The 15,322-nt window shown below is 44.4% G+C and overlaps 1 protein-coding gene across 1 annotated transcript in view; it reads left to right on the top strand.

Moving 5' to 3' along the window:
• The window catches only part of VAT1L (vesicle amine transport 1 like), a 189,783-nt gene that overhangs the window by 38,096 nt on the left and 136,365 nt on the right, over window positions 1-15,322 (top strand). The gene's annotated exons all lie outside the window — the stretch shown is intronic.

Here is a 15,322-nt window from a genome sequence, read left to right as displayed (position 1 = left end):
ACTATGTCTGTCATTGGTCTACTGGGGTCTGGGTGGAACGTTAGTGTTTCCGAGAGTGGAAAGTACTACCCACTAGTTCAAAACATATTTATTAAACACATAGCATGTTCTAGACTCTGTGGATGTAGAGATTAATACTCTATCTTAGAGGCTTTGAGAGGTTCTCAGAGTCACTGATTCTGTGGTTTGATGGACTCAGAAATAAACTCTTATGATTTGGTGTATCTCAGAGATATTTCACTGGAGGTTTTGCTAGCATACCATTGATTTGAAAAAAGAAAAACTTGGCTTTCTATAACTATCAAAACGCTATATAGTGTGGAGCACATTTCTGTTGTTTCTATCTAAGAAAACAAGCTCACATCCAGAACCATGAAGGCAAAGATAGGAAACTTTAGGAATGCCTTAAGAAAAATATCTTCAATCACTTTAGCAAATTTGCTGATGTCTTTTGACCATGAATAAAGACATAATAAAAACTAAGCAGCCCGTAGAAAAGAAATGGCTTTCAGTTCCAGTGGATCTGCTAACAGCAAGCGAGCCATTTAGAATGCTGGCATTTATGATCTTAGTGTGCTCAGCATACAAAGCATTAGAGAGTTGTTTTCATACGATCAGCATAAGCTTCAGTCTTTACAATGATGCTGGACTCAGTTCTGCTGAGAATTCATGTTTATACATTGGCACCTATGATATTTCACTTCACGTTTTTATTTTTATTTTGTTCTTGGAGCAAAGAAGAATGTATCAGGGGCTTGCGTCTTACAAAAGAGAAAATAATCTTGGAAAATAAAAAAAGTTTTTATCATGCTTTATTCTGGGCTTACAGATGCTACCAACAATACTAACTAAAGTATAAAACAGGTGAAGGAACTGGGGAAAGTGGATAATGAGGACTGGAAAATAAGTCAATGCACATAGCACAGGCTCTGTAGTCCTAAAGCTTTGCTGAAGATGAACAATAGTTTCGTCTCTTAGCTTTCTAATAGTGAGTGAAAATAGGGGGAAATGGTCATCCACGTGAACTAGTGTTCATTTGATTGAAATAAAGCAGTTACTAGGGGTAACCATAGCTAACACTGGTTTTGGAGACCAGAGGACTCTTTCTTTCTCTGTGGTTTCTCATAAGAAACGTATGCTGAAAGGCAATAAACATCCTCAACAAAGCTGTTATAGTAAATGCAACTATTTCCATGAAGTTTTTTCTTAGGGTGCGCTCCTAATGATGTAATCTAAGAGCAACAAAGTAAAGCAAAATGTAGTGAGAGCATATATTCTGGGGCCAAAAGGATGTGGTCTGGTTTAATCTTCAGACAGAGTTGAAAAGCTCAGTTGGACCCATCTTTAGGTGGGCTGGTCTCTCTGAACAGCGTTTCTCGCAACCAAGATTTGATAGGCGGTGTGTGGCAGCTCAAGGTTACTATTAGAGAAGAGACTTTTGGCCTAGTGCAGATCCACATATGTGAGCACTCCACTGAGCTGGGATGGCTTGGGCACTGTCTTACAAAATCTAAGGAGTCCTGAAGACAGCCCACACCATCACACTCCCCCACAGGGAGAGACCAGTGAGTCCCTGGCACCTGCATATTACCTTACCTGACAAAAGGAACTTTACAGGTATGACTAAAGTAAGGACGTTGAGATAGGGAAGTTATCCTGCATTATTCAGGATAACCCAGTGTCATCACAAGAGTCCTTAAAGGTGGGAGTGGGGCCGGGCGCTGTGACTCATGCCTCTAATCCCAGCGCCTTGGGAGGCCAAGGTGGGCAGATCACCTGAGGTCAGGAGTTCGAGACCAGCCTGACCAACATAGAGAAACCCCATCTCTACTAAAAATACAAAATTAGCTGGGCGTGGTGGTGCATGCCTGCAATCCCAGCTACTCAGGAGGCTGAGGCAGGAGAATCACTTGAACCCAGGAGGCAGAAGTTGCAGCGAGCCGAGATCACGCCATTGCACTCCAGCCTGGATAACAAGAGCAAAACTCCATCTCAAAAAATAAAAAAACAAAAAATAAAAAAGGTGGGAGTGGGAATCTGAAGAATCAGAGAGAGATTGAGAGAAGCTACACTGCTGGGTCTGATGGAGGAGGAGGCTGTGAACCAAGGACGCAGGTGGCCTCTAGATGCTGGAAGAGGCAGGAAATGGACTGTCCTCTGGAGCTTTCAGAAGGAACACAACCCTGCTAAGACCTTCATTTTAGCCCAGTGAAACCCATTTTGCCCTTCAGACCGCTAGCACTTTAATATCCGAAATCTGTGTTTTGAGCCACTAAGTGTGTGTTAATTTGTTACCACGTACGGGAAACTGATACTACCACTTTCCCTGGGGGCTGCCTCTCTCCCTCCCTTTTCATTATGGCCAGCCCACAGAGGCCTGAAGAAAATAAAAGCAGCAAATTGCAGAACTAGGATTCCTACCCCAATTTGGCTGATTCCAAAACCTCTTTCCATTCAACAGCCCAAAATGTTGGAAGAGCCAGCCCAGATTCTTTAGTCCGTCATTTAACAAATATTTATTCATCCTCTACCCAGGGCTCAGCATAGATGTTTTCAAGATCCAAAAGACTGGCCCAGGTACACATTTCCTAACTTGATGTCAGTAAGATGACAAAGAAGATTAAACTAGTAATAGCTGGGGCAAAAATTTCCTAAATAGGGTTATGTAAAGTGTGTAGCCCTAATGGCACCAAGACTCCTGAGTTTCATCAAAGGCTGGGATGGGGAATTTGCGGACAGCATGTGAGGAATATCCAACTAAGCTATGGTTTTAAGGAAACTTGAATACAGCATGGAAATGTAATTCAGTCCAGAGCAGGCTACACTCTCACTGGAATTGCCCACTGCCTCCATGCTCTGTCATATCTTTGAGGACATTGTTTTAGTCTGACAATAGCATGACCAGATGGCCCCAAATGGCAATGCTCTTACTAAGATCTTTAGGAAGTGGTTGAAAATTGGCTCACAATCCTTTAAAGGAAAAATAACAGATTAAGTAACAGAACGAGACTCATGTTGGGACCTCAAGAGTTTTGTTGCCAGTCCCGTTTAATGAGCCTTGTTGATGAGGCTGCTGTGACTCTGAGCCTCTTGATGCGGGTGTACCCAGTTTCTGGAGAGTGGCATTACTGTTCCTGTGAGGTTATTTGCATTTGTGTCTGATATCTGATGCTTTGTAGTTTTCAGAGTCCTCTTACCTTTATCATCACATCATCTGAGCAGAGATTACTATAGGCAGTGAGCAAGCATCGTTCCCATTTTACAGAAGTGGAAGCTGATGGTTAGAGAAGATGAAGTGAACCTAGGTGCCAGCATGTGCCCCGGCTTCCCGACCCCATTCGATGCTGTCACTGCTCCACCACCCCCAGCCAGACCCTCGAGGGAGATGAGATGCCCCTCTATTCTGTGCCTTTTCAGAAACTGTCTCAGGGAAGATAAGGCAAGATTAGCACTCTCCCCTCCAGCCACTCTGACCTCACTCTACTCAGAACACTCTTTATCTTATGGTGTACTCCTAATGTAATCTGATAGCATCAGAGTAAGCAAAATTTGAAGCTCTGAACTTCGTGCCTTTTCACATGCTGTTTTTTTCTTTCCAAAATGGTATTCTCTCCCAATTCAGATGTCAGATCCTTTGGAAAGCCATGCTGTCCTCTCTTGTCTGGGTAGCCTTAGCCCTTTAATAAAAGCTATAGGAGAATCCTTACAGCCTTTTATTTGTTTATGGTTTGATATGGTTTGGCTGTGTCCCCACCCAAATCTCATTTTGACCTATGGCTCCCATAATTCCCACGTGTTGTGGGAGGGACCCAGTGGGAGGTAATTGAATCATGGAGGCAAGTCTTTCCTATGTTCTTGTGATACTGAATAAGTCTCACAAGATCTGATGGTTTTATAAAGGGGAGTTCCCCTGAACAAGCTCTCTTCCCTGCCACCATGTAAGACATGACTTGCTCCTCCTTTGCCTTCCACCATGATTATGAGGCCTCCTTAGCCATGTGGAACTGTGAGTCCATTAAACCTCTAATTCTTTGTTGCTGTTGTTGAGACAGAGTCTCAATCTGTCACTCAGGCTGGAGTGCTATGGTGCAATCTCAGCTCACTGCAGCCTTCGCCTCCCGGGTTCAAGGGATTCTCATGCCTCAGCCTCCCGAGTAGCTGGGATTACAGGTGCGTGCCACCATGCCCAGCTAATTTTATATTTTTAGTAGAGATGGGATTTCACCATGTTGGCGAGGCTGTTCTCTAACTCCTGACCTCAGGTGATCCACGTGCCTCAGCCTCCCAAAGTGCTGGGATTACAGGTGTAAGCCACTGCACCTAGCCAAACCCCTTACTCTTTATAAGTTACCCAGTCTTGGGTATTTCTTTATTAACACTGAGAACAGAATAATACATGGTTCATCCTCCCAGCAACATTTCATGGGCAGAGTTATCTACTGAAGGCTGTGTTGTTTGGTAAGAAGAAGCCAGGCAAACTGAATACAGTCTTCAGCTCTGTCATTTAATGGGGGGACGGGCAGGGGGTGGGTGCAGGGGTGCGGGGGGGACGCTAGGCAAAGAACTTAGTTTCTATAAAATGGAAATGGTAACATTTACCTCACGTAAGGATTAAGTGAGAAACAAAGGGCTTAGCAGAATACCTGACATATAATCTATAAATGGTAAGGAGAGAAGATGAGGCAGAGGAGAGAGACAGCAGAAGGGAGGGAGAGGTTTCTTTATATTCATCGTAGTGGGCACATACCAGTGGCTGAATAAATGTTTATTGAATTACTCCTGTCCAAATATTTGATGCAAAAAAGGTACTGCTTCCATGTATGTGTCAAACTCCCTGAGATGATGAGATATTCTGATATTCTTTCCCCAAACCCATAACCCCAACCGAATCACGATAAAACACAGTACAAGCCCAAATTGAGGGGAATCTATAAAATACCTGACCAGTACTCCTCAACCCTGTCATGGTAATGAAAACCATAGGAAGACTGAGAAGCCATCACAGATGGGAAGAGACAAAGGAGCCATGACAAATACATGCAAAATGTGGTTTCCTGGACTGAAAAGGGCCATTAATGGAAAAACGGATGGAATCAGAATAAAGTGTGGAGTTTAGTTAACCATTTGGTACCAGTGTTGTTTCTTTAGTTTGGATGTGTACCATAGCACTGTGAGGTTGGCATTAAGGAAGTATGGGCAAAGGGTATCTTGGAAATCTCTGTACTGTCTTTTCCACTTCTCTGTAAAACTAAAGTTATTCCAAGATAAAGAGTTGGAGAGAAACATGGAGAGACAGACTATTTTAGCCAAGGGATTCCATGAAGGCAAATGAGTTTCCAGATTCTTTCACCTCTAAGCATATTATCCACCTCTGCCGTGATGTCGTCTTCGCTTTCCCTACTATAAGGACAGTTTAGAGACAACCTAAAGACAGCTGTATCCTTCTCTAGTCTGGCCCCAATTGCAAGTCACAGGAAGGGCTGGAAGAAGCATCCCTGGATCTCCACCGGGCTCAGATGAGGTTTTCTCGACAGGCATCCAGCTAAGACATTTGGGGAAAACACTAAGCAGGCCGAGAGAAGCTTCTCTGATCACCACAGCCTGGGCTGGACCATCGACCTTGGAAAGGAAAGCAGAGCTTAACTTTCAGATGGAGTTAAATTTGGCAGCCACTCAATGATCAAATTCTATTCATTATGGATGAGGCATTTCCCAGTGTCATTCAAACTGGGAAACGGAACTGGTTCTTACTCTTTTTGTGTCTGGTCCCTACCACGTAGTAAATGCAGTAAATACTTGTGAATCAAAAAGCTGTCACAAGCCATTTTTTTCCTATACTCTAGAAGAGTTATTTGCTCAACTAAGGACAGCCCTGTCAACTGAGTTAATCCCAGGGGGAGGAAATATCATTCCTAGTGATCTTGTAAATTTAAATCCATTAAGCAGTCTTGGGGTTCTCTCAACAGTCTGAATATTCTTCCCAGATTTTTTGGCTGCCTCTGGTATGTAATATTCATGAAATGAGGTCCCCTTTTCATGGGCCCTGTGGCTGTCCCAGCATCACTCCATCCATCATCCCATGGTCCAGCTATGCTGAGTCCATTTCCTTCAAAGCCCCAACTAGCAGGCAATGCGTGGGATCTCAGAGCTGGAAGGGAATTAAGACATACACGCACTTTTGTCAGTCAAGTACTATGTACTAGGCTCTTCAAATATGCTGTTCATGGCTGGGCGTGGTGGCTCACACCTGTAATCCCAGCACTTTAGGAGGCCAAGGCAGGCGGATCATCTGAGGTCAGGAGTTCGAAACCAGCCTGGCCAACATGGCGAAACCCCATCTCTACTAAAAATACAATAATTAGCTGGGCATGGTGGTGGATGCCTGTAATCCCAGCTACTCGGGAGGCTGAGGCAAGAGAATCACTTGAATCCGGGAGGTGGAGGTCGCAGTGAGCCAAGATAGTGCCATTGCACTCCAGCCTGGGCAACAAGAGCAAAACTCTGTCTCAAGAAAAACCGAAAGCTGCTCATTTAACCTTCCTAAAATCTTTCCTGTTGAATAGTATGTGACAGAGAAGAGAACAGAGTATGAGCTCTAAAGTCAGACTCCTTGGGTTTAGTCCCAGCTCCAGCTTCCTAACCACACTCAGACTCAGTTTCTTCATCTGTACAGTGCAGATGATATTAGTGCCAGCCTTAGGTATTACTTATGAACTTGGGGCAGTGCTTGGCACATGACTAAACACCCGCTGATTTCTGAGACTAAGAGTTTCAGTGTAATTTTCTAGGCTATAATGTTAATTAGTCAGAGGATCCAATTTGAACTCAAATATGGAGAGCTAGAGACTCCCAATTCAGTGCTCTTGACACTACACCACATGGTGGCCTCAGAAACATCTGCACCTCCCTCATTTCTTCGGCCTGTCCCACCATGAGCCCCAGGATAAGGGAGATTTCACTATGGCCAGATACCTGGTCCCCAGGGTCCTGCAATCATGGGAAACAGAACGCCTGAAACTTTAAAGAGAACTAAATGGCTCTATCAGGTCTTTCATGAATAATCAAAGTGATGAGGATTAACTGCATCTGCACATCAGCAAGAAGGGCTGTGGCTGGGGACTCACTGCAGTGATTAAGACCCTCTTTCCCTAACTGCTGACCCTGGGAAACAGACCCTTGCCTTCCGAAATGTCAAGGACATTTCTGAGATATGTTGTGGAACAAGGGCCCCACCTCCCTGCTCCCAGAAATCTCTGATGCCCACAGCACATGACTAGATTCCTCCTATCAGCAAAATGCCTTAGGTTAAAAAATATATAGATCTAAAAACACCTCTCCAAGCCGTGTCTATTGCTGAAAAAGCATCACTCATTCTTTATTTTAATTGTTTTTATCTCCTTGACAGTAAATCATGATTGGCTCAAATGAACTAACTTTATTATAAATATTGTACAGGTGAATTTGGCCTCTGTGACAGGATTTATTCATGCAATATTCGTTGAATAAATATATAAGCTCAGGAAGACAGAAGAGCTAAAGTAGATTGAGCTCAATAATTTCCATACATTGTCTATAAGAGACTATGGCATCTCATTTTAACAGAGGAAACTGAGACACAGAGAGGTTAAGTAACTTATTCCAGGTCACACAGCTATAGAGAGGAAGAGCTGGCATGTGAACTCTCTTTGAATACAGAGCCCATGTTTTTAAGTGCTAGGCTGTGCTGACAGGTAGGCAGTGCTGAAAGAAGCCGTGCCTCTGCCTAGGGTGAGATGAAATGGATTTCACTCCACGGGTCTTATTGGTGGACTTTCCCCTCCATGAGTTGAGGACAGCCTGAGGTTTCCCAGGAGCTGAGGAAGTGGGGAGGATCTTTAGTTGACACAGCTGATCTCTCAAGGGGTCAGGCAGATTTGGTGCTTGGAACTACCTTGATGTTAACTATCTGCCTGAAATTAAACCCCAGGCTCCCATGTTCATAAATTAAACCTCAAGTTGCTGCGTCTGTGAAATTAAACCTCAGGGCTCCTGTGTCCATGAAATTAAACCTCAGGCTGCTGTGTCCATGAAATTAAACCTCAGGCTGCATGTCATAGAGTTAAAGCCTCAGGCTGCTGTATCCATGAGGAAATTAAGAAGCCTCAGGCAGTTGTGTCCATGAAATTAAACCTCGAGGCTGCTGCATGCAACGAAATTAAACCTCAGGCTCCTGTGTCCATGCAATTAAACCTCAGGCTGCTGTGTCATAGAATTAAAAACTCAGGCTCCTGTGTCCATGCAATTGGAAAAACCTCAGGCTGCTGTGTCCATGAAATTAAACCTCAGGCTCCTGTGTCCATACGAACAAGCCTCAGGCTGCTGTCTGCTGGGAAATTAAGCCTCAGGCTCACTGTGTCCATGCAATTAAACCTCAGGCTGCTGTGTCCATGAAATTAAACCTCAGGCTCTGTGTCCATGCAATTAAACCTCAGGCTGCTGTGTCCATGAAATTAAACCTCAGGCTGCTGCATCTATGAAATTAAACCTCAGGCTCCTGTGTCCATGCAATTAAACCTCAGGCTGCTGTGTCCATAAATTAAAACTCAGGCTCCTGTGTCCATGCAATTAAACCTCAGGCGGTTGTGTCCATAAATTAAACCTCGGGCTGCTGCATCTATGAAATTAAACCTCAGGCTGCTGTGTTTATAAATTAAACTTCAGGCTATTGTGTTCATGAAGGCAGGGATGGTGTGAACACTTCATCTCCTGTATCCCAACCACTGAGCTCAGTACCCAGCACATTGCTGCTACTTCAGAAATGTTTGTAGAAGAAATGAAAGAATCAAGGGAAAGAAGACAGAAAAGGGCCGTAACCAGCAGTATGTACGTTATAAAAATGGTATGAAACTTTAGGTTCCAGATTCTGGAATCAGAGCTGGTTTTCATGCCAACTTCTCTGGTTTCCAGGTGAGAGACCTTGAGTAAGTACTTTAACTTCCTTGGACTTTATTTTTTCATCTGTAAAGAACAGGTCTTATATCTATTGTATCCTTATTAAATGGCATTTTGAAAAGGGGATCTTGTAATGGACTTAGAGGTTCCCTGGCACATATTCAAATGTTATCTGGAATTATTCCTATTATATCATTATTATCATTGTCTCATTAGATGATGTTACACAACGACACTTTGGCATTTACAGCCAAAAGCAAACAGGTTAGGCTGACAGTTGAAACCTAGAGGTAGAGGCAAAGAAAGCCAATCTCAGCTCCCTTGGTCTATCTTCCCTGACAGCCGCTGCTCCATGCTCTCATGAACTGGTGAGACTGTCTCAAGCCCCTTTCCAAACATCGCTTTCCTTGACCACATATGAAATAATTGGACTTTAGGGAAAATTTAGCTCTACAGTTCTGGCCGCTTGGATACATGCTGAGAACTCCAAACACAGGGACTTCTCTTGGCTGGGTTTATATGGCTCTGGGGACCCGTCCACTTTCCCAGCGACATACCCAAAAGGCCACAGTTGCTTTTATTATTGCCTTTATTAAGAAGAAAAATCACTTCAGTTGGGCAAGGGAGGTGTGTAGCAAGAAGCAGCCTCATTGCCTTTGAGGCGCGTGGTCTCTGTACTTAGCGACCCCCACCAGGCTGTCGGCCCTGGCGCCTCCATCACCCAGGCTGACCACTGGTCACTGTGATTGTGTTCATTTTGCAGCTCACGTCGTGGCAAATTTGTCGGTTTCCCTTTTCCTTGCACTCAGCCCCCTACTCTCAACATGCCTGGGCATCCAACTCCACGACAGGATAGAGAGATGAAATCTGAGCACTCCCTGCCCCTCAGACAAGCTTTGTCCCTCTCCCCATCCCACCCCAACAAACTGATCTATACTTCCTGTCTCCTTCCCTTTCCCCCCTCCTTTGCCTCCCTGCCTCTCTCTGTTCCTTTGTCTTGTTGTCCATTTTCATCTCTCTCTCCCTTTTTTCTTTCTCTGTGTTTCTGTCTCCCTTCCTCTCTTTTCCGTTTCCTTCTCTCCTTCCTTTCTTCTTTTTTTCTTATTTCTTTCCTTCTTCTTTTCCTTCTCTCTTTCTCTCCTTCCTCCCTTCCTCCTTCTCTTTGTCACTTTTATTCTCTTTCTCTCCACTCCCCACCCCCATCTCTTTCTTTCAGCATCTGTCAAGTACAAGCCTGGGGGGTAACTGTGTTGGTCTCTGGGTATTCCATAGTGAGCAAATTCAGGTCTCATCCCATATTCCTGAAGCCTGCAGTCCTGTGGATATGATACAGACTTATAAAGAGGCACATTAGTCATCGATGGCAGTGGTGATTGGTACTAGAGGGAGGAGTAAAAGTTGCCGCAGAACATGAGGATGTAAGCGCCTGGTCTAGAGGACCCAAGATGACTGTGCTCAGGGACTAAACTGAGGACTGATGTCTGAAGGAGGAGGAGGAAATGGGAGGTGAAGGGAATGAAGGGGGAAAGGATAGAGTGTTTTAAGAATGGGCGATAACACAGCCGGGCGTGGTGGCTCATGCCTGTAATCCCAGCACTTTGGGAGGCCGAGACAGGCGGATCATGAGGTCAGGAGATCAAGACCTTCCTGGCCAACACGGTGAAACCCCGTCTCTACTAAAAATACAAAAAAAATTAGCCAGGCGTGTGGTGGGTGCCTGTAGTTCCAGCTACTCGGGAGGCTGAGGCAGGAGAATGGCATGAACCCAGGAGGCAGAGCTTTCAGTGAGCCGAGATTGCGCCACTGCATCCAGCCTGGGCGACAGAGAGTTACTCCATCTCAATAAAAGAGTGGGCAACAACATGAGACCTGGGCATTTGACAAACTGACCAGAGTATGATAAGTGAGAAGGAGAATAGAGAAAAACGACAGTAAGTGATTGGGTGGTACACAACCTTGGGGCGGGGTCAGCAATCTGTGTTGTCATGAGCCCTCCAGGAGACTCTAATGCGTGCTCAAGTTTGAGAACCACTGATGCAGAGCACTTGGAACAGAACCAGATGTTCAGCAATTCAATAAGAATTCAATATCACCGTCATTGCATGCAGGGGCTTTAGAACATGCAAAGCACATTAAATATGGAGTTAAAGAATGTGTTGTTACTCATGTCAATCCCCGAATGAGTGTATGTTCACTTATGTCTACGATGGCATAGAGGTAAGAGTCTTTGGGTTGAGACTGACCTACGTTTGCATCTTAGCTTCCGCACCTTGCTGGGTGATCTTAATCAGCTGCTTCATCTCTCTAAGACTCAGTTTCCTCATGTGTAAAACTGGCAAATCATCTCCCCTCCCAAGGTTGCTGTGAAGTTTAATGAGATAATCTATGCAATCATTAGCTCTCCAAGAGAGCCTGCAGTGAACGGTGTCTGTGATTATGCCAATATCATGCCCTACATCAGAGATAATAGGTAACAGAACCATTATCTTGTACACGTTTTAGTGTTTGCTCATACAAGCAGATGGGCAGTCCAGCATATTAGGTGGGGAGGCAGGTAGTCAGGGAAGTCCTCGTAAAAGGGCCCATGTGAATGATTATTTCAAAATCTTTCAAAACTAAACCTAGGACCTCTTCCCCTTTTAAACGTCTCTGCATGCTGGCCCAGCTGGTGGAAGGGCTGACCTCTCTCTGTAGCATAAAGCCAGTAGTTAGAGTATCAGGAGCATTCCATGGTGTAAAATAACAAGAAAAACAACCCATAAAGAGTATCTAGATGCTCTTCATCTTCCTCAGTTTCTTTTTTATTTTGTGTCCATAAAATCTGTCTGGCATTCAGATCTGTGCTCCTCATCCTGGGAACATTCATTTGGTTTTGCATCTCAGAAGAAAATACTACAGACCAGTTGTGTTTGTAAAATACACCACAACTTAGTGATGAATATGTTTACTCCCGTGGTAGGAGAATGCAGTGGTCAGGGCTCTGGACTTGGCACATATGGGTTTGACTCCTGGCCCTGCTATTTGATGACTGTGGGACCTGGGCCATATTCCTTCACCTCTCGAAGTCTCAGCTTCCTCATTTGTAAACACTCATTTAATGCATAGGGTCTAGAATGTAATGCATAGTTAGCTATTTTTAACTGTAATATTGGAAATCATCTTATTACACAATCCAGCATGGATTTCAGAAGGCAGATATTCAAATTACGTAAGCATGGTTGTTGCCCACTTTTTTCAGTCCTCTTCATCTTAAGGGTTACAGTAACTTTAACTTCAAACCTTAAGCAAGCTACGTGGATTTAAAAGTTAACTATTAAATCAAATGGCCTTGTATGCACCAATAACATGTCATTTTTTTGTTTGTTTGAGGCAGAGTCTTGCTGTGTTGCCCGGGCTGGAGTGTAGTAGTGGAATCATGGCTCACAGCAGTCTCAGCCTTCTGGGCTCAAACAATCCTCCCACCTCAGCCTCCCAAGTAACTGAGACTGCAGGCTCATGCCACCATCCCTGGTAATTTTTTAAAACTTTTTGGTGAGATGGGAACTCACTATTTGGTCCAGGCTGGTCTTGAACTCCTGAGCTCATGCAATCCTCCTGCCTTGGCCTCCCAAAGTGCCAGGAATTAAAGGCATGAGCCACCACACCTGGCCAATAACATGTTTTACTATGAGCATTTAGAAATGTTCTCATCGGGCAGGAACTCTCTCGTCGGGTGGGAATGCCCAGGTGTATTTCCTCCTTGTTGACCTATTACACATGACAGATCGTCACCCTCCTACTGGTAGTCATGGGACACTGGAAGCATAAATTACTACCTCCTCTTCTCTCTCACAAATGTCAGCCTTTGTCCACGCTACAGCAATGTCCTCTATGTCAAAGAGCTGACAATTCCGTCAAGATATTGCCCTGTCTCCTGGAAACTGCTTTTTAGAGTGGGCTTCATTGTTCTGACAGAGGGAGAAAGGTGTGGGCTTCCTGCACGCTTGAAAAAGCCTGGAAACTGGGGCTCTACATGGGGTTGGAACATGGTGGCAAAATGCGAGTCTCAACTCATGCAAGGAAAAGCCTGGACTGCACTTTTTCTGAAAGACTCAGTGGCATCTAAGCCTGTGTCCATCGGGAGAGGCTACCAAGGGCTTTCAAAATCAGTCTGGTTGCTCTTTTCCAAGGAGAAAGTCTAAAAACTCTTCCTGGGCCCAAATGAACCTGACAGTCATTTGAAACAGACTCCTGTAGATCTATAGATGGGTGCCCGCTCTGTGTCTGGCCCTGTACAAGCCCCTGCAGAGACGAAATGGGTAAGACACAGTGCTTGCATTGAGAGGGCTCCCAGTTCTCTGGAGGAGACCAACAAGCAACTAAATATGTGCATGGAGTGTGGAGTCTGCAATGACAGAACCAACGAAAGTCATTCACAGGAAAAAAATGATGAATTCCTGTGCGGAGTTGGGAATGATAGGTGAGCAGAGTTCTTAAACAGGAATTTTCCAGGAAGCCAAGAAACATGGCACAAGAGCCCAGGAGAACATGATCCTTTGAGAGAGCTGCAAGTATTGGGTATGGCCAAAGCCAGGGGCAGGTGGTGATAAGTGAGATAGGCAGCTAGAAATAAATCACGAGGGCGCTGGTTCTTCCTGTAATGTCAGTATTCTAAAACACTTCTACTCTCCCTACTCCCAGCTCCACAAATTGAGTTTTATTCGTAACTCCTTGGGTGGATAAATTGATGGATGGAACGAATTCCAAGATAATACCAACTAGCAATTTTTCAAATTTTACCATGTAAATTTGTATGCATAATATATATGTAAAATTAAGCAAGAAAATGTATTTTTCCACGTTCCGTTTTTGACAAGCATGCTGCTCAGTGCTTTGTATTCGTTATTTTATTTCTGCTCACAACTCTGTGAGGTATAGTGTATTCTCATCAACTCATTTTGAGGTTTAAAAACTCAGAACTTACTGAAATAAAGCCAGTCACCCAAAGTCACACAATTGGCAAAGATGAAGGTAGAATTCACACTCAAATGGGTCCTTCTCAAATCCTGTGTTTTAAGCCACAAAGATAGGTCAGGAAATGAGAAAGGAGACAGCAGGTATGGGTCTACCCATCTGCTCATTGCCTCTGCCCACTTAACTATTTTGGGAGCATCAAGGTGACCTTGCTATGGGCTGTCTTTTTCAATCGTATATAGGGTCATGTTGGCCTCTGAGAAGCCAGCTGGGCAGTGGGAGGGCAAGGGTGAAGCTCATGGGGCTGGCAGGGTGGTGAGGATGCACCAAGATGCCCCAGCTTAAAGAGGTGAGCACGTTACTCCCAGATCTCCAGAGCCCCAACAGAAGGTCGATCCCCAGGAGAGATGCTGGATTTAGCAAATACAAATTGTATCTGGCAAACCTTGCTTCCCAGGAACCCCTGAGTTCTCCCACAGAAAGTTCTAAACCTTCCAGGGAATTAATTACACCAGTGAGGCCGAAAGCCAGGATTTGAGTTGATTAGGAGATACGTCCAGTCAGGAATGCATTAAGAACGGGAAATATTTTAAGCCTCAAGAGCAGCAGCTAAAAGGAGCCCTGTTGTCTCGAGCCCATCCCCACAATGAGAAAAAGGCTGTGTGCTCAGTGCCAGATCTGGACCCCCCTTCACGGGGCCAAACAGAGGCCAGTCTACTCCCTGTGCCTTATGTAAACTGGTCCCTGCTAAAAACTGGTCTAATATTTGCATACAACCTATGCTCACTCAGGGTCCCTCCCCAGCCACACGACCCCTCAGCATGGGGAGACAATTAGGCCTGGAGGTCTGGGCTTGTGGAGGAGGACCAGCGGGGAGACCAAACTGCCTCTGCCTTCCTCTGCCAGAGAGAGCAGGAGACAGGTGGTGGACCTTATTGGGCCACCCAGCAGATCTTTATTGAGCATGTACTACGTGCCAGGTGGCATGCTAGGTATCTGGAATGCGATGGCAAACAAAATAGTCACTGTCCTCAAGGACCGTCTGTAAGGGAGAGAGGCACATAACTATACAGCAGACAAATATATACACACATACACATATACATACTATACACATAGTATGTGTGTATAAATAAGATGTAGCCAGCCCTTATATCATGGGTTTCAAATCTGTGGATTCAGCCAACCACAGGTCAAAAGTATTTTTTGAAAATGGATAGTTGCATCTGTACTAAACAGGTACAGACTTTTTCCTTGTCATTATTCCCTAAACAATACAGTATAGCAGCTTATGTACATAGCATTTACATTGTGCTAAGTATTATAAGTAATCTAGGATGATTTAAAGTATACAGGAAGATGTGCATAGGTTATATGTAAATATTACACAAGATTATTTTTTATTTTTTTTTATTTTTTCTGAGATGGAGTCTTGCTC

This window comes from Papio anubis, chromosome 18, assembly GCF_008728515.1.
Source record: "Papio anubis isolate 15944 chromosome 18, Panubis1.0, whole genome shotgun sequence".
In the NCBI taxonomy this organism is placed as follows: Eukaryota; Metazoa; Chordata; class Mammalia; order Primates; family Cercopithecidae; genus Papio; species Papio anubis.
Note: the sequence above shows the minus strand (reverse complement) of the source record. Positions and strands in the feature narration are given on the sequence as shown.